Source organism: Camarhynchus parvulus, chromosome 2 (genome assembly GCF_901933205.1).
Source record: "Camarhynchus parvulus chromosome 2, STF_HiC, whole genome shotgun sequence".
In the NCBI taxonomy this organism is placed as follows: domain Eukaryota; kingdom Metazoa; phylum Chordata; class Aves; order Passeriformes; family Thraupidae; genus Camarhynchus; species Camarhynchus parvulus.
Genome location: NC_044572.1, coordinates 54,564,174 through 54,587,929, shown reverse-complemented (window position 1 = coordinate 54,587,929; position 23,756 = coordinate 54,564,174). Strand labels below are relative to the sequence as shown.

Genomic DNA, 23,756 nt, shown 5'->3' with positions numbered 1-23,756 from the left:
ACGACCCACCATGGCTCCAGCAGCAATGTCTCAAGGGACAGCATTACCAGGAGCTCGTTTTCCCTTGTCAAACATCAGGCTATGGCATCTCTTCTTTTTTAATGTATCAAGGATAGGTATGCTCTGGCTCTGGAATGAAAAAGAAGTTGCTGGAAGACTCTGCCTGGTTCCTGAGCTGCAAGCCAGTAAAATTTTGTGGCAAGTCAGTTCTTGAGTGAAGGCTAAATAGCAAGACCTGGGTGGGGTTCGCCTCTGCCTTTAGAAGTAATTCAAGTTGTCTGTGAAGGACCAAAGCGATTTTTGGTTCTTTGATGTAAGAACCAGCCAGTTCTTGACAGTCTTGAGTCCTTCTGTGGAAAATAAATTCAGCACTGGCACTGTTTGAATAAATGAAGAAAATAACCTGAGTTAGAGTTTGTTTCAGAGGTTGTTACACCCTTTTGTGAAATATCTGGATGTGATAAAATAAACATCACCAGTGCCAACAAGAAGGGGGGAAAAGAGGAGCTGTTTGCCCCTCTGCTTCCTGCTGGTGTTGTCACCTCCTGCCCTGATGACGTTTCCTCCAGCCATTGCTCCCTGCTGCAAATGTGCCTGTGCTGCATTGGTGGAGGCTGTGTGCGTTGGTGGAGGCTGTTGTCTCCCTCCAGCACCAATGTCCATGCTCATAGCTGTCAGCTAGCTCAGCCCTCTTCATTGCTCCATCCAGCATTTTGTCTGCACTAACCTGCACTTTGAGGGTAGAAAACTGTCTCTGCAATAGGAATGGTGAAGACAGACTTGGGATCTTCAACTGTGAATTGGAGAAGAAGAAAAAGTAAGGCTTGCCTGAAGATGGATCATCAGGATTGAGCAAATTTGACAAGGTAAAGCAGAGCTCCTTATGCCCATGTGATAGTCTGCTTCCCTCATATGGTACCTATAATTGTGGCTCAATAAATAAGCTGTGGACACTGAACCTGCTGGGAATTAAAGCTTAGGTGGCATGCTCAGGGTAGGAAGGAAATGTAAGCCAAGAGTTTCAGTGTTTGGGTCCATCAGTCTCTGCTAGCAGAGCTGGGACCAGGAGATGAAGGGGGAGGAAATGGGTGGATGCTCAGTTACCTGGGCTGTTTGCTAAGTTAGGGCATGTCTGTGGGTCTGCCACAGAGCAGTCAAAGTCTGGAACTGTAACTGTCCACCTGAAGACCCATTTCCCTCTATTTTTTAGAGAACTGCCAAATAGGAAAGAAAATAAGTTAAAACCCCCGGATAGGTATTAACCTCGGCTCTCACTTGATGACATATAATCCAACCTCAGTTCAGCCTAGTGCTGTGAAAAGCAAAGATAAACGAAGAGGAAAATTAAAGAGATGAAGAGGAGAAAGAGTAGACCTGCAGTAATAATTTTATTTTCCCCAGTTCATGAGCTGAGAAGGCTGTAGTGGTAGGGACAGGGTAGATATCCATCTTGCTCGTAGGCAGGAGCCACTTCTCCTTTTAAGGCCTCTTTTGTATGTGAGGTGCTTTAATGAACAGTGGGAGTTTTCTACTGGAAAAGACAAAAAAAAGAGCTAAGGTCATTTGTACAGTTGAAAAGTAATATATTTTTCTGCTATACTGAAGGAAAGTTTGGACCAAAACTTCAGTGTTCTTGTAACTGATTATTTCCATATGGACTGATGTTTTATGCTCAAGTAATGTTAGTGCAGCTGAAACCCAAGCAGGTCTTCATTCATGTACTTGCTGCTGCAGAAAAGGCACCTCTTTGCATGCACCCCTTTGCATACAAAAATTAGTTACATTTTTCTCCAGCTTTATAGTGTTTTGGGGGGAATTTCTTTAGCTGCTTAAGACCAAGCTACTGAAACCACTCCTGGGATGCTGGAGGGAGTGGGCCCAGTACCAAATAGGAGACTTTCCAGCATCCCAGAAAAAACTCTCTGCATATTGTTGATTGTTTAAAGTTTCCCTTATTTCTGTATTTAGGATACTAATGAAATTTAAACTAAACTAGGAAATTAATAGAAATATTTACAGTGCAGCTAAAATAATTTGTGGTGTTAACACAAAAATAAACATTCCCAAGAAAGGATTGGAAAGCAGGATTATATCACAAAACAAAATAGCACATTCTTTTTGTCCCATCTTCCAACCTGTCAGTTGTGTTTGTCTCTTCCAAATGCCGTGGACTCTGAATGTTTTTTAGATTAAATAAAACATACAGCTCTATATCTTTTTAAATATTAGGTCAGAGAGCATAACTGGCTCAATCTGTAAAGCAGAAATGAAAAATATAAATATTTTAACAAGTGAGCAGCTGCTGCATTTTCACTTCTAACTGCATATTCTATTCTTGAAGGTACTGGGAAGAGAGATAGGGCTGGAGGAGAAGGAGGGCAGAGAGAAGGTACGTAAAAGGAGGCTGAGAAAATGCATTAAAATGACACATCTTGAGAGAATCTGTTTGAACAGTGGAGATTTACAAAGTTTTGTCCTACTCCATGGCAACTTGGGTACACAGATCAAACATGTCATAGGAGTAACATGGGGCAGGTGAGCCTTGAGCCAAAAAATTCTAGAGGGAGCAATGTGGAAGGGAGGGTGATGCTGGAGGACTTTGGAGACTGTGCTGCTATGAGCAGCAGGCCTTGCTGAGGAGGGAGGAGGATTTGGTGCCCATCATGGGCTGCCATTAGCTACAGCTGGAGATTTTCCTTCTCTTTTAGAAAAGCAGACAGGTACTTATTCTATTGGGTTTTTTTAGACAAAACTTTTATTTACAAGTCCTCCAACACTTGTTAAAGGAAAAATACAGGTTTTTTGTTTTGGTTTGCTTTAGGGATGAGGCTTGTTCACCACTTCCCTATGGTCTGCCATGTATGACCAGAACACTTTACTCCATGTTGACTTGCTGCTTGTTTTCCAACATGCTCTAATATTTGCATTTCAATTTTGGTGCATCTTTTAATTTACTTTTGCTTATGTGTCTTGCCCTGTTTATGCTGTGATAGCATTGAACATCCCAACCACTGACATAGTCTCTATTATATAGAAAGCTAAAACTGAAGCATTGGTGTAAATTTGGTGCTTTGAGAGCTTTTAACGCAACACCAGATAATTTCTAATACATCCTGATTGAGAGGGTCTCCCTTGAATGGAAATTACAATGTGATACCATGCTGAGACACCACAGATCTCTCATGGCAGCTTAACACATTCTCAGCTCAGTATAATTCTTAAGTCTTGTATCACTCAATATATGCCATTATCTTAGCTCAGTGGGTCTATCTGAATTGACAGATTAATGACAAATTGTCTGTTTTGTTCCATTTCATAGTAGAGTATAGGAATTAAAAAAAAAAAAGAGATGAGCTGACTTATTAAAATAGTAGTCTTTGTGGAAGCTTAAGGTCCCCTGCAGCTAGAGAATGTGCATGCACTGAAATGGGAAAGCGTGCTTCTCCATGAGAATAGTGAAAATATTCTATAGTGAATACTTCTCCATAGTGAATTAGTGCAGCTGAAACAAGGATTTAGTGCAGCTGAAACAAGGATTTGTTGCATGAAATTCTGCCTGTGTAAAACTGGGCCTCTGCAAGTGAGACAGTCAAGGGGTGAGCTCCTGTTGCCCTCATTCCTGGAGTGGGGTGCCAGTGGTCCCAGGCATGACCAAGGTCCCCTTAGAAGAGGTGATGCTTAGGCTGATAATGAAGTACAGCCCTGAAGATCCTGTTCTAGGACAACACATGGAAATGCCTATAAGGAAATCAGGGATGAGGCATGCTTTATTGCAGCATGGCTCATAGTTCCTAGAGCAAGTGAAAGAGCTGTGTTCCACTTCAGAGTTAACTTCCTAGGGTGAAGTTGGAACTGTATTCCCCTCTCCACACTTTTTCTTCTGGCCCATCACACATTGTTCAGGTTAACTTGGTTTGACCCCAGTAGCTGGGTGTGCCATGTTTTACTGCGCTGTTTGGTGGCTGCCTGTAAACATCTGAGCTCCAGTGGGCTGGATTGGAAGTACATCATAAACAGGAGCATGGATTCTCTCTATACCATCCAGCAAGGAGGGGAAAGGGAATCAAAATGGGAAAGGTATGGGACAGGAAGAGATGTCCTCCTCTTGTTACTTTAACTTCTAATGGTACTCCTGAAAAGCAGGGGCTCTTAACAATTTCTTCTGCTTGTTTTCCTTGCTGTGTTTGTGTGCATCTCTGTTCTTCACCAAAACATGTTTGAAAAGGATAGCTGATCATGAAGTCATCTCAAATCCTTTCATTAGATACTACCAATACCTGACCCTAGCTAAATTCCAAGGGGAATGATAAGTGAAGCAGTACTACTGCTTTAAAATGTTAAGTAATTAATTACAAACTCACTGTTTCTCCTTAGAGAAGACAGAGGAGGAGCAAGGTGGGCACCATGAGGACATCACAATTATTACACAAACCTCTTCAGCCCCTTCATCTGGGCAGTGCTAGCGCTATAAGAGAAGATACTTATCCACTTAGGGATGGTCAGTTCAAGTGGAATTTGTCTTTATTAGTTTGTTTGGTTATGTGAGTGTATTTTGTTTTTTTCTTGAAAGCATTGTTTGTTCAAGCAAATTATGAGAAAGAGCAAAAGATGGCTCCATTCTTCTCTGATAAAACCAAGGGGTTTGGGTTGTGAGAGAACCAGCATTCTTGCAACTCCAGAAACTAAGGCAGCTTTTAGGCAGTGAGCAGTAAGCAGGTGGTGAATGTTAAATAAAGAGATCAAGGAAGGGAGCCTGTGGTTAAAGAAGGATGGGGTGAGGCTGGGACACTTCTGCCAGGTTCTGAAAGTGGGCTATCATTGTTTAGTCTGTGTTGTGTCCAAGAGGCTGGGTCATTCTTGTGTGACAGACCAGCTGCTCTACTCCCTCAAGTTACAAAGTTAGCAACGTGAGTCCAGAATATTAAGGTTTTGTAAGAACAGGGCTTACAAAAACTTTCTTATTTACATAAGCTTTTGTACTCTTTCGGACACTTAAAGTTCTTTTGGGCAGTGGATCAAGCAGAGTGTTTGCTGCTGCTTTGCAAGCATGTTTGCTGTTCCATGAATGAGTGGCTTCATCTTTTTATATTTATCCTTCAATTCTGAGCAGTTAATTGTTAGCTGCCTGAACCTAAGAGGAGGCAAGGAAACATCAAAAATCAATATTGTTCAAAAATAAGGCACTTCCCTTACCTATATGGTTCATTGAGGAAAACTTTGCTTTTTTTTTCCTAAGACCTTTCTCGGTAGTTTATCTATCCAAGACAGGCCTTTATTTTTTTAATCTAAGATGGCATCTTGAGGGCTTTGGTTAGTTTTTCTGAGATTTATGGTATCTTGAGTAGTATAAATTAAATAGTAGGAACATTTCAAAAGACTTGATTATTTGATCCCCTTTATTTAATACTTGTCCAGGGAGGACACCTTACTTTGTCTGCTGCTTCCCAGTTTGGAGAATGAGTGGGTTGAGGAGACAGCACACGCAAGCTCACTTCTGTGAGAAAACTCTCTAAGCTGGTCCCAGCTGCTGGTTCCACCACTGCCCATTGAAATTGCAGCTAGGATGGGCTTATTCCTGGGGTTGGAAACTCCAGGGTGACTCAGGTTTGGGAGAAAGGTGAGGGGCATGGAGCTGATTGCCTCACTGGGGCAGCCAGTATCGATGTAGTGGACAGACATAGCCACCAGCTGCTCCATGGGTGGCATGGCTAGGTGAGAACACTGGAGGGTGATGGAAGAAGCAAATGTGCTCCATTGTTACTTGTGTCCTTCATGGAGTCATAGAATGTTTGGGGTTAGAAGGGATCTCAGAGATAATCCAGGTCCAACTGCCCTGCCATGGGTAGGGACACCTTCCACTTGCCTCAAGTCCCATCCAGCTTGGCCCTGAACTCTTCCGGGGATGGGGAATAGGAATTGTACTTGCTAAAAGCAATTCATAATACTGTGGATGTTTAGCATGGCTTTAAATTATGCTCTGTGATCTCCACACCATATTGTTGTCTTGCTTTACAGCGTGTTACCAGACTCCTTTCTTCTTGCTCTTCCTTTAGTGAATGCAGAAAACTTTCAAAGTTTTATTGCTTGCAACAAAAGATGGCAAGCAAAGATATTTGCCTGTGTACTTAAGTCTGTTTTCTGGAGCATGTTTTTTGAGGGCAAACACTGCTGGTTAGTACTGGTGAAAGCCAAATTGAAGATCCTGTATGTACTTGCAAACAAGAACATATTTTATTCAATTTCCAGCAGCATTGACATTTGACAATTGACATTTTCTTCAAAGCTCAGTGTCTTGGAAACAAGTGATTAAATTACAAAATTATTAAAAAAAAACCAAAACCAAACTCACAAACCCAAACAAGCCCACCCAAAATGCTGGGTTTAGTCTTCCTGCTTGTAGAGAGTGTTATGAAATAAGACATCAGTGCTTCCTAGGGTTTAAAATGTAAATAAATACAGCTCTCTCCACATTTGTTATCATGCATTTATTTTTATAAAACTCATTTATGGAGACCTGTTTACTTTGAGACTTCTGAAAAAATCCAGGTGATTGTGGTAAATGATTCAAACACATAGAGTTTTCTTCTGATTAGGCTTAACATGTTTTAATAACACATGTATTAATAATTCCAAAATGTTTCTTAATCCATATAATAGCTGCAGGTTTCTTATTAATAGGTTTGAAATTAGGTTTATTTAATTATAGTTGGATTAGGCACAGGATTGTGCACTGTGGAGCAGCCTTGAAGGCAAGATTTTTGTTGTGCTTGGTGGTGGTTTCGAGCAGGATGGTGAACCAAGCCCTGGCACAATCTCCAGAACTGGTTATTTCAGCATTACAGGGTGTGCAAGCACCTCTGTAGACTCACTTTTTTGTTACCCCTAGTTTCTCCCAGATTGTTTGTGGTTTGGTGTTCTGTTAGCTCTAAATATACACTCTGATTCCCTGTAATGCTGGGAAGGAGGTGAGCACACTGAAACTGAGGTGGCTGGGGAGGGGGATTGTTACTGAGGAAACCCAGCCTGGTGTCGGACTTCTTTCCCCATATTTTTTGTCCAACTCCAGCATCGCAAAGATGAGAGCAGGGCTTGGCAGCTGTTCAGGGCTAATGTGCTAGACTGTATTTTGCTTTCCCAAATTAAGCATGCTGGTACAGTGTCTGTGAGAGGTAGTGGTTCCTGGCTCCTAGCTTTTGCCGAGTTTGGAAATCACTGAAAGCCAGGAGCTACTATGTGCCAGTGAAAACTGGCTCTATACTGCAGCATGCCAGCTTGGTTTAGAGCATCCTGGAAATGAGGGAGAGCCCTGTGTGAAGGTTCATTTTAAGATCTTTTATTTTGTCCGTGCTCATACTTTTCCTCCTCTGCTCCCAGTGAGCTTTAAAATAATTTCTATATTAGCTCACTTAATGGCAGTATACTTTTTTCCTGCCCAGATTTTTGCCTCTGAAATGAGGGTGCAGACATGATGTTATCTGTCTCTCAGCCCACCACACTGGCTAATCAGTGACTGAGAACCACAGCTTCCATCAGATCTCAGTTGGCTGGCTTATTTTCTGCAGGATGCTGAAGAGATGCTTTATCCCCAGATGTTTTCACATGCAAATCCTGGGTCTTTCCAATTCTTATGTGCTTATGCTTTCTAGGGTTTTAAAAACTTGTCTCCAAAAACCCCTTTTTACAGCTGAGGTGCAGGTTTCAGAAGCATTCTCCAGACTGCTGGGTCTTCATCTAGGTGTTTTCCCTTCCTGTCCCCATGGAGTGGCATTTGCAGGCTGTCAAGGAAGGTCTTTGCTGATCCTGGCATAGCAACTCCACAATGGTTGCAGCTGCTCCCAGGATTCCTGAGTCCTTACAGATAAACAGTGGTGTTGGTATCTTAATCCCAGTCATCTTCAAACCTTTAATTACTTAGACTCTGAGCTATGTCCCTTCACTTCTCCCGTTAAACACATGGCAACCAGAAGTTGCTTGGCCAATGCCAGTGCTCTCCTTTTACAATACAGGGCACATGCTCGGGTCTGTGCTGTCTTTGGTGCTCAGGCCAGCTGCAAATGCCATGCCTGGCTGATGAAGCATGTCTCAGGTTGTGCTACCTTGCTGGTTGCATGGTGTAGCTAAAAACCTTTATTGAGATTTTCCTTTGCTTTTTCTTTCAATTTGCCACTGCTGCGGTGTTTGGGTATATCATTTATCTGCAGCTGGTTTCCTTTTATTCAAGGGAGATGCACTAATGAAAAATGGTAAAGTGGGAAGTAATAGTGAGATCACATGAATTTTCCCAGCATGGGAGTTGCCTGAGCAGTTTTCAGGTTAACAAAGCAAAGCTGCTAAGTCCCGTTGCTGTTTTTGTAAGGATTCATCCATCCGTTCCCATGTTCTGTCCTCAAACCCTCTGAAGTTTAGTCCAAGCAGGACCTACCTCTGATGTTCTGAGTTATCTTTTTTCCACGCAGACTTGGTCAGCCTCTTCCATGGCCATTTACAAATAAACACAGGAATCAAATTCTGCTCCATTTACAAGTAGGTCGACCTCATTGATTTCAGTGGGACCGCTGCAGACACAAGTCAGCGGAATATGTGCTCCGTGTTTTGCTAAGTTGTTGGCAGAAGGTGGATTTGTATAAGCTCACTAGAGCAGAGATTGTCTTTACATGAGAAAAACAACACTTAGTACAACAGTCCCTAATTCGGTTTTCTCAGAGGTGCTGCAATAACAAATACACTAGACCCGGTTACCGGCACTTGAAAGGATAACCTCATCCCTAGTTCCTCACCCAGATGTAAGAGGGGGATATATTTAGAATAAAGTCATTTCCCCCACTACCACCACATACAAACAAAGCTGTGCAGTTGTAGAAATACTTGAGGCAACATGTGCAACTGATTCCCACTGGGTTTGGTAACTGAGGAGACACGCGGTGGGAACAGCTTGGAAGAAAATCTTCAAAGACTGCGTAAGGACAGTAGTGCCTTTGCAGTGAGAGCCTACCACAAACTTTGGCTTTTATAAACCATTCTGACACTTATGATCTGAAGGAGAGATCTGAAGCAGGTTGAAAGGGAAAAAATATCAAAGACATCCCTTACTTTTCATTCCCCTGTGTGCCCAAGTTTCCTTACTATCCTCCTGTTAGACTCATTCACCAAAAAATGAGCAGGCTGTGGAAATTCACAAGGTAAACTTCACAGTACCTCAGTTTTAGCCCTTGTGAGAGCCTCGAAGATGCCTTCTGTGAGCTTGATAGCTGCTGGTTATGTTTTGGGGCCCCTAACAATGATATGGACTGTAAACCAGCCCTTCCCTGAGGCATTCTTCAAGGCAAGAGCAGCACAACAGTCTGAGATGCGGGTGGGTGCTCTGCTTTTGCAAACCTGCTTTTGCAGGTATTTGCACCATTGCCTTTTAAAGAGCTTGGGCACTACCAGAACATTAGTAATTATTGGTAAATACTTCTATGAGCAGAAGATAAAGCATCAAGGGCTGCCTGATTTCTTCCTATACATCCTCCCAAAACATAGGTTGAAAATAGTCATTGATTATTTCCCCCCTATTTATATATTCCCTAGAAGGACTGTGCACAGAAAGCATATAGATGACACCTGCTCTCCAGGTACAATCTGCCTAGGTGGATTGCACACACTTCCCCCATCCCATTGGCAGCCCTCCAAATGTGTCTTTTGCTGCTGTTCTCCTCAAGGTAAACACTCCCTGGTGTTACATGTAGTATCTCTGTGTGAGATGTGCTGCAAAATGTACTTCAGCACTGGAGTCTGCTCCCCCCAGCAGAGTTCAGCTTCAAGCAGCAGTGCTGGGTTAAAGTCCCTACAAATGAGCCCACTGTTGAAAGCAACTTACACCAGCTGAAAAGATCATTACATGAGGTGCTTGGGGCTTTCAAATGCCTGTGTTCTCAGTGTGCCACTGTGTAGCCTCTCTTCAAAAGGCTGTAAGAGTATTAAATGCTAATCCCAATTACATTCAAAATATCCCTGGGTGTTTACCACTGTTACCCTCTCTTTTTCATTCTTAATTGCATTGTAGCTGAATAACTCTGTATCCACATTGGATTATTCATGAACAGCATATTGAGTCGTACTCTTTTTCATTTCATAACAGGGATCTGCTGTTACAGGACTGGTGTAGTCTGAAGCAAGAAACTAATATCTGCATTTCAAGTCCTTAATCTTGTCATGAACCAAATAATAAGAGTTGTTTGGGTTGGTTTTTTTTTTCTCTAGGTATGTGGTTTCACAGTGAGATGTTCCGCTTGTAGGATAAAAACATGGTAAACAAGATCTATGACCTATCAATATTGGGTTTGGAGATTATTTGAACATCTGTGTGTGTATGTCATATATTTATATACGCTGATGCTTTGGGAGGAAAATAGTGAGAATATGTAAAACAACACCAACAATAATATCGCAATAACACTAATATACAGGGTGAGGGAGAAGAAACATGCTTTTTTTGGTCTGTCTTGTTGAATACCTAGACCACCAGTTCATCCCTGTGTCACTTCACATCCCTGTTGGCTGTTGGATCTCTGCAGAATGCAGCTGGCACTGCTCAGTGCAGCCTCTGTGCTGAGGCAGAGGAGTATTCCTTGTTGCTGAAGGCAGGCATTCCCAGGGTAGCTAGATGGAGTAGCTTCTGCTGCATCCCTTCCTTGCAGTTTTTCTGGAGATAAACTGAATTTCAGTTTCTGCAGCTATTGTAATCTGCCAGGTGCTGCATGGGGTTTTTTCTTTCTTTTTCTTCTGAAAAAACCTAACTTGCTCATATGTTCTTTTTAAGTTTTAAGCAAATATTCTCAAGCCTGGTTTATCCTTTTTTTTTTCTCCCTATTCGAGAAGAGGAGATATGAATACTGCCAGTACTGAAAATAATTGTGCAGGTATTTTCATCAGGTGTCCGTGCAGACTTGTCTCCCAGAGATTTTAATGAGTGGCACATGTTGGACAAAGAGAATAAGCATGTGTACGAGTGGGGGGCGGGCTTTGAAGAATAGAAAGAGCTGCTCTTGGGGTTAGTACTGTTAAAATGGATCAGCTTTGATTTTCTTTTATGGCTAAGAATAACCTTTTCTCATAAACAGGATGGAAATTGAAAGTCCAAGAACCTTGCAAGTCATAGTGCATTTTTAGGGTTTTGGGAGGATTTTGGAGGAGGAGGATGGTTTTGTTTATTATTGACTTCCAAGTCCCCAGAGAGGTGGGGATGCAGCAAAGCCTGCAGAGCATACCTGCATTCTGACCTGGGCATCTTCCCATACCCCCTTGGCATTTACTTGAGCCCATGTGAGGTGGCTGCTGGTAGGTGATGCTCTCAAGACAGGATTTGCCCCTTGTCCCCTTTGTTTTGAGGGTCAGGGGGGATGTTCCTCCTGCCCTGCTCCAGATTTAATACAGAACAATTAAAACAACAGGGCCAAGAGTGCAGGCTTGTGCCGTTGTATGTAACAGGCACCTGGGAAGTCTGGGATGCTAAGCTCCTAGGGATATGGGTTGCTTAGGGAAGGACGGAGGGACCATGTGAGTCCCAGCTGATTAGCTGAAACTGAGGATTGGAAGAAAGATATTAAGCAGGTTTGCAAGGTAAAGTACCCTGGCTGTGAGCACAAATATAAAATAAAAACTTTGTGTCAGTGGTTTATTGGATTCTGCTCATATTTTTTTTGCTGAATACTTAGCACTTCATCTCGATTTTTCTGGATTTTCCTCTCTTCATCACTCGCCATTAGCAAAGTCCCTTCCTGAAATGTTTCTTGTTGCTTTTCTTTTTAAAAGCACTTTGAATTGAAGGGAAGTTGTTTTCTCTTTTCCCTCTTGCCAACCATGGCTATGTTCCCCCTATCTGACTGGAGGAAACCTTTGCTTCCTACCCAAGCCGACCCTGGGTAACCCTGCTGCAGCTGCTCACACGAAAAGCCTGGGATTCTCAGTGCAGGCTGAAAGGCACATGCAGGAAAACTTTTTTTCTCCCTGACTAACAAAAACCCACTGGGGAACTGGAAGATTTCCCATTGGTTTAATTATGGAGGTCTAATGAATTGCAAAAGTTAAAGAGGAGGAAGAGTTCTTTAAATGAATCTCAACTCATTTATTTTTTTTAATTAAGGAGTTTCTGTAGCCTAAGCTGGCAGGAGAAGAGGGGATTCTCCAGTGAGAAATATAGAAAGACCTGTCAATGTGTATTACTCTATTAAGCTTTAACCAAAATGAATCAGAAGAAGCCAGGGGAGAAGGCTTTATGTGGAACAGGCCCTAAGTTAAATAACCTCCATTACTTCATTTAAAACATTTGTAAGTACAGTGTATGAGAGGTTGATGTAGGCAGTGGAGTACAGGTACAGGCAGGGAATGAAATACCAATATAATTTATTGTATGCATGTATTTAGGAAACTGTTTCCAAGACTGTTTTCCTCACCCACAAAGCTGGCTTAGGTAATATTTGCTTTGCCCCCTCTTTCATAGTCACCTACTGTAATTTCCCACCTCCACCCTGTGCCTTTCCTACAGCTGTTTGTCCATAGGGCTGTACTGGAAATCAGGTCTCTGGTTCTTTGGTCAGAGTAGCTAATTTGTGTTTAAAACACGAATAAGATTAGGGTGGGGGAAGTTGGGATCTTTCAGGAGAGGCTAGAGGACAGCCCAGTGCATTTTTGGTAACTGCTAGAGAAAACCAATATAGCACTAAAGCCAGTGTGGGAAATCCTATCGTGTCATGGGTAACTCTTGGGATATTAAATCCCATTAACCACCTCCCAAAGTAAGCACAAACTGAAAGCCCCAGACACCTTGCAGAATCCAAGCAGGTGGTCAGGTATGGACTGGAAACTGGGGAAGGTTTTCCAATAGTAGCCAAGTGGTTTTGCTGCCCTGGGAGCTCAGCATGATTATTTTCTCTCTGCTTCTTGCTCCCCTGTGCTCCTCGTATATACAAACATAGACTTATAGGCTGTGCTGCCTCTTCCTCTCCACATGCAAAGAGTATCAAGCCAAGCAAACCAGCAAAACAAGGTCACTCAGATGAAATACAAATGTTTTTTATTTTGCACTTGTTATAGCTGCTGCCTATGGATGGAAGGATTTTTGTGTCCCAGTATCCTGTGACCTACTTAGAGAATTGGAATAGCTTATGGTTGCAGTTTATTAGAGATGGGGATTCTAATATCCAGAGGAACATGATGACTAATACAATGTAATTTGTATAATAGCAGTCATATATACATCAGTCTTGTCTGTACACTAGTGTTTCCATGAATGCCTTTAGTATGTCCTGCTCTCTCAACAGCACTTAGCATTTATCCACTGTCTTCTGCTTTCTGAGATACAGGGCCATTTATGCATTTATACACCCATTTAAAAACAGAACCAGGGGCCTTTGATGTTAAGCGTATGATGCCTGTGTAGAAAGCTTGTCTCTGAGTAAGTTTAGTCAAAAGAGCTGCAGTTCAAGTGGCTGCTCTTAAAACATGTCATTTGCCCTTGATAATTTCATGATAACTGTGATATCTATAGCAGTTCCTGTAAAGAGCGTTGAATATGGCTAAATGATATGACAGTAAAATTAATTTAAGGCAAACTGCAGAGTTTTCAGAAGGGCTGACTAGTTATATTGTGTTTCTGGCAGAGCTTGGCAGAAACCCTGCAAGGTTTGCTTGGCCATACATCCTGCCAGCTAATGCCTGCTCTCGCTGAAAGCATGTTAGATCCAAATTTTCTTCTGTTTTTGCTTTGCCTCGTTGCTAGCAACAATTTCAGCAGTGATGAAAGAGAAAGTGTTTAGAGAGGAGTTTCTTACAACAAAGCCAAGTAATCCGTTTTGGGCTTTGACTGTCGTGAGTTTAGCCCTGGTGCCACTTGTCCACATTTCACCCTTGGTGGGATTGTTCTGGTGCAAATGCTTGGAGTGTTATTTTTGGCAAGTTTGTTGCATTTTCATTTAAAATAAATCAAGCAAATGCCTCTGCTGCACATCAGAATAGCCTTGTCTTTGATCTTGGTCAGAGTTGAGAAGTGCAAGGGGGAAGGAAATGGGGAATCGATGAGGATAGTGTTTTTCTTGCATGTATTATTTGATATTATTCATCTCTCTGGTATGAAGGAATGTTGCTTTAGGCTGCAGCAGCTCTATTTTCCAGGCAGTACCTTGTGTATGCCAACACCTGTTTTTATTTCAGATAATTTCTGCTCCACTGTTCCCGCCTTCCTTCCCCTCCTTCAGAGGAGGCGAAGGTCGGGCAGAATCGCCCTTCCCCTTCACTGGGATTAAACTCTCCCAGCCTGTTAGTTCACCGGGACCTTTTCCAAATTCTTAAAAGGGTTATTGGCAGAGCCTGAGCTGGTGCAAATCAGCCCAGCACTGTTGCTTCTCAGTGGCTCTCTGCCAGGCTCCATGAGCTGGAGGGCTGGCCGAGCAGCCCAAGTGATTCCTTATACCTCATTTCACCTTGCTCTTGTGTCTGAAAAAGGGTTTAATTTGCAAAGGAAAGATGCATGGAAGAAATGGGGATGTAAGAATGAGTCTGTTCAATGTTGTGTCTGACTCAGCAACTTTTCTTACAGAGAGGCATTGCCACAGCCAGAATTGAGTAAGGCAGCAGCAAGGAACAGCAACTGAACTACCAGGCTTTTGGCTGTTTAACTGTATGTGGGGGATCAAGCAGTTTGGTGCTGTTAGATGCATTAAAAAGGAAAAATAAAAAAAAAGCTAACAAAAAATGCCTTCTTCTTACCCCAAGTGTATATACGCTGAGGGGAAGATTTTTACTCTTGTCCAAATTACGTTTGAGGTTACTTTCTGCCTGGGTGCCCCTGTGGCTTTGCTATCCTTGTCCTGGGGTGGCAGAGGTGGTGAGCACTGGGTTTCCAGCCCTTATGGCTGGCTTGATCCATTACTTGGCAGCCATCAGTCAGCAGGCTACAGCCAGGTATCAGCCAGCCCAGCTGGCTCTGCTGCAAGGCAGGCTCACAGGGAGGAAGGGCAAGGACCAGCGGGGTTTAGTATAATAAACTATCCCAGGGAAACCTTTCAGGGAATGGTGAGTGAGAGCCCATTGTGGCTGTCTTTCCCACAGGAAAAGAGAAGGGAGGATACTAACCACCTTCGAGGAATGTGTTTAACAGATTGCAGGAGCCCATGTTGCTGACAACTGCAATTGCAGTTCTGGAATCAATACAGTCCCAGAAGTTTGAAGTCGCTTGACAAATTGCTTGTGAATGAAAATCTCTCCTAGATAAAGTAATACATTTTCAAGCAAACTCTGGGCTTAGGAAGAAAAATAGCAGTGAACAAAATTCCCCACTGCTGCTTTGATAGCCTCATCCTGTTCCCAGAAAATTACAACCTGGCTGACGTTGTGAAAGCAGTGAGTGAAAGTCTGGCTGTTCTCTGCTATCATCTTAACAGAACCAGGGGTTGTTTGGAGCTGAAGGTGCTGTGAGCCTCTGCAAGCATCCAGTGCCTGCTATATAGATGTCAAAAGCAGGCTGGAAGGTTCCAGATTGATATTACATTCTGCACTATTCATAAGTAAACCAAGCACACGGGAGGGAGGTATTTTAGTTACTCCAGCTTTGAGTTGGATCAATAGCCCATCCTTCTGGATTTTATTTGACCTGGGTAATTTTGCACCACAAAATAATTCTGCACCCAATATTCTGTTGCCATTTACATTTATGGACCTCCTAGCATTATTCATTTCCAGGGTGTTTGGAGAAAACCTCTGTGTAACAGAGAGTCATAGTGCAACAGGTTTTCACTTTACCCCATCCCTACAAGCTGACTTCAAGCAGCAGCAGAGCAGCTGAAGGAAGAACTCACTGTCTCCTGTATTTGCAGAGCTCGGTCCTTCCCCTTTGTATATATACAAATTAGCAATGGGTGGGGAAAAAAAATTACAGCAAATAAACTCCCTTAACTGACACGGAGATTCCGTGCCACTTCGCATAAACACAGTGGAAGTAGAGATTTGTTGGCCCTTAAGTTCAGCCACACTGCATGGTTGGGAAATCCCACAAGGTGCAGGGATTGTTTTGGCAGGAGAGTCCAAGTTTATGAAGCTGTGAGCACCCCTGATGCCACAGGAGGAGCTCCAGCTGAGGGAGGCTGAGTAAAACAAAACTCATTGGCCAAGCAGTGTGGCTCCATACTTAATTCAACATGACATAGATTCTGGAGACCAGTAGTATTTCAAACATAGCAGGATGGCTGAGCAGCTTAAATCTGGGCTTAAATTTTAACCTCACCACATTTTACAGTTGAGTAGGACTGGAATATCATTCTTTGAACCAAATATCAAAATCTTTAGCCAAAGAATAAATGCTACCGTGAGGACTTTCCCATGAAGAATAAAAGCTGAATGGGAACTACTTTTTCTTATTCCAGGTGTTGCATTGGCATAAGCTACGGGAAGACTTTATAGTCATATTGAACATATGGTTGGGGAGATATGAATCAATGCATATTTTAAAATCATAACCTTTAATCCTGAAGCACAAACTAGAATTTAGTGTGTTTGAGCACAAAAGCTTTAAATGGGAAAAAATACTTATAATCTAGTTTTCGCACGAGGACAGCTTTTGACCTTTACATTGATGGGAGGAATTTTTTGTTATGAGCATCATTTCAAGGTTGCTGGCTGATATTCAAATGATATCCAGAGCCCATGTAGGTAGTTGCTGCCAGTGTGTTTAATCATAAATATAGGATGTCCCACCTGCATCACCAGAAACCCATCTGTAATAGAGCAGGCATTTTAAATATCCATTCTGATCTCTAGCAGTATATGCTCAGCACCTTATGTGCCAGGCTCTGTTGCAAACATGAGAAGTTACATTAGTAAAAAACCTATAGTGAGTTAATCTCAAATTTTTTCTTTTGTGGATTTTGGAGATTGTTTCTGCTTCCAAAAAGCCTCCAAAGCTTCTTACATGAAAGATTAGGTGATAGCTACTTCTTTTCTTCACCTAAAACTGCCTCCAGGGATGGTAGTGCCAGTTCATTTGTATAAGTCTTCATTCTGAGTGTGGTGTGTCCAACACAGTGTCTTTCCCCAGGTATTTTCAGGCAATTTCATAACATATGCAATGGCCATGCAGTGCTGAACTAGCATTTGATGTAGGTTGTGGACCTTGCCAAAGAATCCTTAAAAAAATAAGTCCTGAAATTTTTTTGTGTGGTTAGCTTTCTTCTAAGAGCAAGTAGTTTTATTTAAATATTTTTATGAGTCAAAATGTAGAAGCTTGAAGACATTAGAAGTGATTTTAAATGTCTGTGCTGGGACACAGGCTAATATGACTCCAGAATCAGACCAGCTTGAAAGAAATGGCAGGCAAAGCAGCCACTGGGAGCTATAATGGAGGAGAAAGTTACGATGTACATTTCATTTGACAAAATCTTTCCTGGTGTTACCCACTAAGAACATCCTCATTCTCCACTTGCCCTTACCTTGGGCTGATAAATGCCACCCCCTCACTTGTACCTGCCATGCTGTGCAACATTGGAGAATTTAAAAATAGCCTGGCAATTAAAATGGTTTAGGTTGGGTTGGTTTTTTTTCCTCCTTTTGGAGCCAGACCTGTTAGTCCGGTTCACAGAATGCGGCTGCTGAAACAGTTGTGCTGGCGCAATGGAGGGGGTGGCCCACAGACAGACAGACAGCGTGGCAGGGACAGGAAGGGATGGAGAAACAGAGGACCAGAATGTATGGCTGGTGAAGAATCCACCTGAAAAGCCACAAGCAGCATATTCTCATTTTCTCCCTCTGCTCCTTCTCCTCCTTGGATCTCTTTATGAAGACCCCTTACGTCACTACACCTTCTGGGCTGCACATCCAGCATTTGTCTCTTTCTAGGCTTGATGCAGGCTAATACTAGGTAGGGGTGATCCCTTTTCAAATGCTCCCCAAGCCACTTACCTACAGAGTATCTGAGGAGAGCTATTTACAGGAACCACCATACCTATTTTCATACAAATTAGCCGCCAGCCTGGAACTTGTGATGAATCTCTAACAGACTTCTCTTTGTCCTGCTGGATGGGTTTGAAAAGAAAATTTATGGGTTTTGAAGTTAGTGCAGTGAATTAGCAGCTGCTTGTCCAGTTTCTGCTGCATAATATTGTCATGTTGCAACAGGTTTGTCCTGGAGTCGAGAGGCGCTGGTATGCAACCAGGCTTCCACAAATCCTTCCCGGGCACTTTTTCATCTGGAAGTGAGTGTATGGTGATGAGGGAAAACCTCTCTCCCCTCCCCTTCCTGAGCCCCCTCCTTTTGTAGCTTGAATGTGCCCAAAGCATGTTGAATTAGCCCTGAATTTCTGGTATGCAAGCAGAAAGTTCTGAACAAAACACAACCCTACTGTAGGTAGCCTCTGCTCACTTTGTTGCATGTGTTGATGGAGTGTGGGAAAACAGATGGACTGAGCTTTACCAAATGCAATTTGGAAAGCATGCAAGCATGTAGGAATGAGTGGCATAGGCAGCTATTAATACTTTAAACACTAGAGTTGTAGTTAAATAAGACAACTTTTCTTTTTAAACAAATGCCAAGGGTTTTTTTTTTCGTAATACCACTAATTGTTAGAACACACTTGAAAGGTGTTTAACTCGCTCCAGCCACTTCATAATGGCACCTTTCCTACTACAAAAACCGGAGGGAATGAGGCAGACTTGCCCACACAAGCTCTTCTTAATTTACTAGTCTGTAGTTTGTTTTTTTGCTTCATGATCTCACCAGTCTTTCACATGGCTCACAGTCTGTGTGTTCTGCTGCAGTCATGCACCGACAGGGGTTTGCACCGTTCTCTAGCAATTTGTTAACTTTCTGTAGCTGAGCCTGTTTAACAAGATGAAATGAGATTTCTGCCCCAGAGTTCCCTCCGTGTGCTGCAGCAGGTCTCACAGGAGGTTGATGAGGTTTTTAGGTCAGATGGTTATTTCACAATTGCTCAGCTCTGGAGGAGAAGAGCTATGTCTCTGCAGCAAAGCTGGTCATCTCTGTAATAAAGAAGTAATATGATCAATGAGTGCTTTGCAAATATTAGCAAATCCAGTTTTGATTCAACTCTTCTGTGCCTGGCTCTGCAAAGATGGAGGGAAAGTGAATTACTTACCCAGCACTGTGCAGGAGGTGCACGGTGGGGCCCAGTCTAGTGCACAGAGGTAATGTTTCCTCATCTAGGTCATTAACTGCAGCATTTCAGCTACTTTTTTTCCTAGGGTTGCTTAGAAAGAGGTGTTTCTTAGCTGTGAGAACAGTGAGAGCTGTAAGAACATTGGCACAAGATGAAAGTGGTGTTTGATGAGATTAAAGTGTTGGGTATGAAAAAAAGCAATGCTTTGAGTTGGGCTAGAGATAGGCACAGGCTTGGAAAAAGAAGCAGAAAGGACAAGGGTCCTCAAATGGCTGGAGGTAACCATGTTGTGGCAAGCTAAATGAAAAATAGAATCCTGCTTTTTATGTTGTGCAACATACTTCCATTGCAGAATTGAAAATGCTGGATGAGGCTATGACTTTTCCATGTTTTAGACTTCAACTGTGTTGTTTAACACTCTGGTTGACACCAGGTGGCTTCAGTGGGAAAGCATTTAGAGTGGGGAAATAAATAAACCCCGTAATCTTTAACTACCAAGCCCAGAGTCTTCATGGGCTAGTGGTGATAAAGCAGTGGAAGAGCAAGAGAACTGATGTGTGATGAACAGCACATCAGGCCTTCAAGACAGCAGGCATTCAAAGTGCCACATGGCTGTTGGAATGAACAAGCAGTTGGTAGATGTATAAACCATGGCTTTGCCCAGACTGTTGGTCCCATGTTGTTATAGCTGAAAAACTCTGATATTCAGTATGGTTTGTGAAAGAAATATTCTGTTTTGGAAAGAACAGACAGAAGAGTTTTGTACCATGAAAACTCCCCAAAATGTTTGAGTGTGTTGGAAGCCCACTGTGCCCCAGATCTGCCTTCTTGTTGTGGAGAAGAGACAGGCTGAGGTTTCCCATGGTACTGACAGTAATGCAAGCTATGAGGGGTTTCTGACATGGGCAGACATCAAAAGAAAGGCAGTCCTGCAAATTGTTCCTACCTTGCTATTTCATTAGGCATCCTTATCTTTTGCCCTCAATAATCTGGAAAATGTGGTTTATTCAGCTTTACAAGGTATGAACTGTTTCCCAGGGGATTCTGGGCACCTATGCCTCTCATTGAAACTTTCAGATATATTAGTCTACTTTATTTGATAACTAACTGCACCTGCTTTTCTTATTGCTTTGTTGGGGTTTTCTTTGTTTGAATTTTTAAAATATTATTTCCTAGAGGTAGATGTGCAAGGCACAATTGTTAAAGCTTTTCTTAGCAGCCATCTCAGCTTGATGCTAAGAAGCGGAAACATTTCAGACTTGTGCTCCCAATTTATAGCCGTTATTCTGCACTCACAGGAAACCTTAGTACAGAGTGAGTGAAAGGGCTATAGTGACCTTCTGCATGTCTTCCCCTTCTGGTTTCATATTCAGAAACTCATTTCACATTTTACATTTCTGTCCTGTTTCTTAGATTTCCATTTGCATCATTCTGGTAATAGTATCACTTGGTAAAGAAACTGGGATTGGGATTCAGCTTCATTTAATAGAATTATCCAGATAAAGCAATGACAATCCTTGTGAAATTGGATACCTTGCCACTGCTTTTGGAGGCTGAGGGCAAGGAAAGGAAGTGTGCTGATCAGATAGCTTTATACAAGAAACTAGAGTGAAACTTAAGTTCTTTCTTTCATTCATTCCTTTTTGGTCAATTTCCTTAGTTACCCAGACTAATAGGGCTCAATGGAGTACATTCTTTTCATTTAAATGAGAATAGCAGTAAATGCATTCAACCAGAAAAATTTTATTGTTAGCCAGATAAACAACCTAGTTTTGTACTTTTCTCCCTTTCAGAGTTACTTCACTTTAACAGTATATTGTCAAGAGTACTCTGTGCACTTAAAAGAAATTTCATTCATATGAATGCAGAGCTACACAAATCCTTCCCACCTTACTGGTGAGCTCTCTTAAGACTGGTGTGTCCCTTGCTTGGGGATATGTAATAAAAATAGAACATGGGAAGTTTCTGTTTCCTTTTATTTGTCTTGCATTGAAATGCTTGCATCAAGGACCTAAGAGTTTTGCTACAAATAATGTCTGTTTTTGAGGCAATTTTCCCTGAATTTGCTTATGCCTTCTCTTTGTGGTGATATTTTCAATTCAAAACCCCTACTTCAGTCATGGTGGGAATGTTCCTTCCAAGCTTGAATAAATGGACTGTACGACCAAGGTAACCCTTTCTGATAATCACTTACCATGGGATAACAGACACCAGCCCTTGCACTGCACTCAGCCATGGCAAGTGATTTCACCTTTACAGACAATTTTCAACGGGTGCTTCTTCAGAGAAGACAGGAACTTGATAATGGCACAGGAAAAAGTAAAAGCTAGAACTTTTTCAGATTTGATATTTAATTGCAATTTCTCAGCCAAGATATTGACAACTGATTTGTAGTGTGTTTACTGGTCTGGACCCATCATTTTTAGGGCAGTTTCTTTCTCAGAGAGCCCTGAAGAGTCCTGAGTCTCCCTGAAGGGTTCAATAGCAGCATGGGCTATTGCTTTTTGGTATGCTGCTGGAGTCCCTGGGGGAGCCTTTGCCAGTGTCAGGCACACATGGGAGCTGGTAGAACAATCTTGTTTCTGAGAGGACTTTACCTGCCAGCTCTTTAAGGGGGGAAACCTCATCACAGGAGAAAGACTGAAGCCAATGTACTGTATTGTCTTGAGGCTATCCATCCTCACAGGGATGGGTCACACAGCTCCTGGGAGCCCCATGAATGTGTTTGCAGGGTCTGGTACCACCTGTACTACTGAGGTGGAACAGGAGGATACATGTAACAACTATTCTAACAGTTTTACACCACCAACTGCTTCATCATCCATATTTACAAGGTCTTTGCAAGCCACAGCCCACACTGAGGCTTGATTCAAACCTACAGGATGCAGTGACAGGGCTGCTTAACATCAAGGTAGGGCTTTCTTTTTTTTCCTCACCTATTTTATGTGTAATGGCTTTGTTTTCTTTGGAGAGGTTTATTTTCCCCAGTGGAACACCCCATCGAGGTCAGTCATCAGGGCTTGGAGGAGTGTCAGACCTTGAGTCATATCCTCTGCCATCCTTCTCTCTTGTCTGGTTGCTCATTTTAAGAGTTTTTGGAATGGCTTTCTCTTTGTTCAGGCTTCAAAGATGTCTCTCTTTTCATACGTGATCCCTGTTGTTTGTTTAATGACAACCTTTCTGGGAACAAAAAAAATTAAACAGCCACTAACCAGAAAAAGAATTGTTTATGATTACAAGGGCCCCTGGATTGACTCTTCAATGTTCCTAGGGTGCTGAAACTAGAGGAAAAAAGCTTAGACTTTTAAGTCACTTAGAACATCACTTTTTCCAGTCCCGCAAAATAACTTTTCTACCCATCAACATTTTGGATGAGCTCACAGCTGGTAAATGCTTTATGTTGGCGGCTCACGAAAATACAAATGCAGAATTTGCTTTCACTCAGATTTACTTCTTTTTCCCCCCCTCTCAGTATTTCCATTTTCCAGGAACAATTATTATGAGGAACAATTTGGATGAATATCAACAAGGAGTTAGAAAAAATTATATCGCAATTATTTGCACCAGAAATCCATTTCAGCATTTTTTTGCCTCTTATTTGCCGCCAGCTCAATTTTACACTCCAGAAAACTCTCCTTCCCCTCCTCACCTCTCTTTGTCCTTCCCAGTACCTTTGTGTGGTCTCCTGGGTCTGGAGCTTCTTTCTGGTTTTTAAATATATTCCCTGCTTGGGTGAAAAGCAACATATTAAGGCCACTAGACCAAAAACGGGGCATTTAAGGGTTTGGCCTTTTGTTTCAACTTTTTTTTCTTTTTTTTTTTTTTTTTTTTTTCCCACAGTTCTGAGCACACAGAGGTTGGAGGTGTCTGTCCAGTCAGGCTGTCCCATTATCTCCACTTGCAGACCAGTACTTTTCAGTTTGACATTCCCGTTCAGTGGCTGTTCCCAGTCATCCCAGTGGCCAGCCTGGTGCTGCTCAAAATAGGAGCAGGTGTGAGGAGTCCTGCACAGATCCACCCTTCCTCCACCACAGAGATGGCCGTCCGTAGGGACTTTATATTGAATGTTGCATAAAGAAAGGCTATAAAGTGGTTAAGTGGGGAAGGAAATGGAAATGCCTGTGGAGAAAGTACAGAGCAGTAGGGAGCTGAGGAAGAAGTGAAAAGTGCTATATAGGTGGAGTGGTTTAGAGAAGAGCAGGAGCACAACAAAGAGTGTGTAAAGTGGAAAATTCAGGTGTTGTCTGAGGGCACTAGCAAAGCAGGCTGATAGAAAGCTGCTGTGTGGTACAGAGGTCGGTGAGCATGTTAGGGGAGCTGTGTGTCACTGTCTGGGAGGCAGTGCACTCAGATGATCTTGGTTGCCACATTTTATGGCAATATTTCTGTGGGTGCAGCAAGATAAGCAGCCAGAGCAGATCACAGCAGATGGGGAGAGTTCTTGATGGACCAGGAGGAGGTGGAGAGGAATGGAGAAGTTTGTAACAGTTTCGGAGAGAAAGATCAGCTGTAACTCCGGGTCAAACCATCTTCCGAATGTGGTGTTGAGCAGCCTATTTCTCACTGCTTTCACCTTCAAAGAGATCAGTGAATATAAACAGCACATGTTACTGT

At 42.4% G+C, this 23,756-nt stretch overlaps 1 protein-coding gene across 2 annotated transcripts in view; it reads left to right on the top strand.

Annotated features, from left to right (window-relative positions):
• EGFR (epidermal growth factor receptor) overlaps window positions 1-23,756 on the top strand; it is a 158,235-nt gene that overhangs the window by 40,767 nt on the left and 93,712 nt on the right. The window lies entirely within an intron of this gene.